Source organism: Alligator sinensis, unplaced genomic scaffold, assembly GCF_000455745.1.
Source record: "Alligator sinensis unplaced genomic scaffold, ASM45574v1 scaffold1230_1, whole genome shotgun sequence".
Lineage (NCBI taxonomy): Eukaryota > Metazoa > Chordata > Crocodylia > Alligatoridae > Alligator > Alligator sinensis.
In genome coordinates this window covers 397,987-400,944 of record NW_005842675.1, presented here as the reverse complement: position 1 = coordinate 400,944, position 2,958 = coordinate 397,987, and positions in this window count along the sequence as shown.

Here is a 2,958-nt window from a genome sequence, read left to right as displayed (position 1 = left end):
CCTGGCTAATGTTTCTCCAGGGGGTGGGCTCAGCTCCAGGCCTCAGGGGAGTGGCGTGACTCATTCACACATCCCAGTGGCTCAGTCCTTCCCAGGGGGAGTTGTGGGCCTGGGCCACCTTGTGCATGCCTAGGGCCATGCCACTCCAAATACTGCTCCCTGCGCTCCAGAACCGCTGCAGACCCACTGCCGGGAATGAGTCCCAGAGCATGTGGCCCCTCCTTCTCGAGGGCCCTATGCCCTGCAATGACTCACCCCACGGTAGCACTGGCTCCCATGCCTGGCCTCATTCTGTGGTTAGAAACCTGAGCTGCCTTGCTGCGGCTCCCAGGATCCCGGTCCCTTGTGGACCCTCCGTGCAGTGACGCCTGCACCGCAGCCCAGCCTCGTGCCAGGGTTGTAGACCCAAGCCGCCTCACTGCAGCTCCCAGGGTCCCAGTCCCTTGTGGACCCTCCGCGCACCAGCGCCTACACTGCAGCCCAGCCTCATGTTGTGGTTGGAGACCTGAGCCACCTCACTGTGATTCCCAGGGTCCTGGTCCCTCACGGACCCTCTGTGCAGTGACGCCAGCACTGCAGCACGGACTCATATCATGGTTGGAGACCCGAACCACCTCGCTGCGGCCCCCAGGGTCCCAGTCCCTCATAGACCCTCCATGCAGTGACCCCTGCACTGCCCGCCACTTCCATCCAGGGGCAGAATCTTTTGTGGTCTTCTGGGCAGCTGGATACACCCTCTGGGCAGCTCTCCTAGCTGTTCTTGACCCCGGGACCTCTTCCTTCTCCCTCATCCCTCGCCAACTGCACCGCATGCTCGGTACACAGCTGTTTATATCCGCTTCTGGGTCTCCACCCTCAGACTGAAAATGAACCATGAGGGGGCTGCAACTGCAGTTCCTAATTAGGTCCACTCCTGCCCCCCAATTTGGAGTAGAGGTGGAGCGGACTCTCCTCCTGGATCCTCCCCTGTCTGTCTCTGATTGGTGGGTTTTTGCCCCACCAATCGGATTTGTGGTTTCCTAAGCCCGGAGAGCTGGGCAACACCCAGCAAGCCCGTTACACAAATCACACAAATAAATAGCTGAGGGGTGTTCTCGGGAGAATGGGCTTTGCCTTTTGAGATTAAAGTACTTCACTTTATTGCCTTAACTGAGAGGCCTCTTATTGTGACCTAGAGGTATAAAGTAGAAGTAACTCCTTTGAACTCAATAGTTTTATGCAACTAAACCAAAACAGAGCAGCTGAATGGCTACTGAAGCTTCTAGGTTTTTGAAATTATGATATATAGTAATCACAAACCCATATTAATACAATGGTAACTTTACATGGTTAGTCAGAGAAGTTAGGAAATACATGACAAATATGAATGTTCCTATAACTGTGATTGCACAGCAACAGTTGCTCACCAGTGCAATTCTCTACTCCTACTTAGGTAGTTAAAGCCCCATTCCCACACTGACTTATGCACTTACTCAACTTTATATAACTAAACAGTCCCACTGAAATCATTATTTGACAACATACAGAAGCATAAAAGACTCAACGTAACTGTGGCCCCTAGGACACAGCTGCTTTTATCTGCCAACTATCCTGTCTATCTAATGTGCTGCCACAGCCCTAAAAAATCATGGTCAGGCCTACATTCTACAAGATGGAAGCAGAGAGAATGGCTTAAGTCTAACTATTTTTCTTGAAGTAAATGTAGCAGTTCTGAAAGCTGCTACTGAGACTATAGAAAACCTTCCAAAGAAGCATGAAATGATAGCATCAGAGATCGCACTTACAAAAGCAGAGGTGAAAAATGACTTTGATACTTCAAATAAAGCAACTGCAGAGTAGAGAGGGTTGGAAATTTTCCAACAAACCAGCGTTTGAATGAAGAATAACAGTGTGACAAACTGAAGCATTTCACTAAAGCAGTTTTCTTTTTATGAAGTTTTGATAAACAACTTAGTTTTGCCCTTCCTACTAAAGTACTTATGGAATGGGGTCTATTTACATCCTCAAGAATGCATGTACACAAGACACTTTTCTGCGTATTAAACTAATCTAATGCACAGTAAAGCATTACTGTCTATATGTGCACAGCAATTACTGTGCAGTAGATTAACTTAAAGTGCTGTTTCCTAGTACGCATAGATACAAGTACTAGAAAACAGCTCTTTAATGTGTCAAAGCACACATATAAACACTGACCAGGAACAAACTGCAAATTGCTCAAACAGCCAGGGGCAACAACTGTTGCCTGGCTAAGCCCTGCAGGTTGGAAGAGCTGTCTCTGCTCTGGGGGCATCTCCCTCTCAGCTGCATGGAGATTGGGGCTGGCCAGGATCTCTCCATAGCTGGGAAGGAGTTGCTTCCAGAGCCAGGACAGCTCCCCCATGCCCTTTGGAGGCCCTCATTCCCACTGCTAGTCTGGGGCTGCCCCTATAGCCCCTTGCCAGTCTAGGTCTGGCATTCAGGGGAGTCTGAAGCTCCCCCTGGCTGCTGAAGGGAGCAGGGCAGGAGAAGCCCTGGACTAGGCTGCTCCTATCAGGCTCAGTTCACTCTAGCCACAGGTACACATGCAGATGCATGCCTTAATGCGACTGAATTTTCTACTCAGAAAATTCAAGCACATTAATTGCACTTCTAGACATGCCCCCAATATCTCAAATTCTCTATTAAGGCCTGCATCCAAAAATACCACTATGGGGCACATCCAGACGAGTGCACACGTGCCTCTTGCCACGCTTCAAACCCCTTTGAGGTGGGGCAAGAGGCACATGAGGGAATGAGTGTCTGTGGTTGGCCCCTCGCCCTGGTGCTGAAATGCGTGGCCAGGCCAGGCCGCATGTTCAGCACCAGGGCTCCAGTGTCATAAACAAGGGGTCGGGGGAGCTAGAGGAGGGAACCATGGGGGAGCCTGCCCGCTCCCCCCACTCCAACCCCTGCCCTGCCCAACCCTACTCCCCGCCT